Genomic DNA, 483 nt, shown 5'->3' with positions numbered 1-483 from the left:
TGCTGAGTTTTCCAAATTTGCTGGCATATTGAGTGCAGCACTTTCACAGCATCATCTTTCAGGATTTGGAATAGCTCAACTGGAATTCTATCACCTCCACTAGCTTTGTTCATAGTGATGCTTTCAAAGGCCCACTTGACTTCACATTCCAGGATGTCTGGCTCTAGGTCAGTGATCACACCATCGTGATTACCTGGGTCGTGAAGATCTTTTTAGTGTAGTTCTTCTGTGTATTCTTGCCATCTCTTCTTAATATCTTCTGCTTCTGTTAGGTCCATACCATTTCTGTCCTTTATCAAGCCCATCTTTGCATGAAATGTTCCTTTGGTATCTCTGATTTTCTTGAAGAGATCTCTAGTCTTTCCCATTCTGTTGTTTTCCTCTATTTCTTTGCATTGATCGCTGAAGAAGGCTTTCTTATCTCTTCTTGCTATTCTTTGGAACTCTGCATTCAGATGTTTATATCTTTCCTTTTCTCCTTTG

This window comes from Bison bison, unplaced genomic scaffold (genome assembly GCF_000754665.1).
Source record: "Bison bison bison isolate TAMUID 2011002044 unplaced genomic scaffold, Bison_UMD1.0 scf7180017864181, whole genome shotgun sequence".
NCBI classification, from domain to species: domain Eukaryota; kingdom Metazoa; phylum Chordata; class Mammalia; order Artiodactyla; family Bovidae; genus Bison; species Bison bison.
This window is presented reverse-complemented; position numbering follows the sequence as displayed.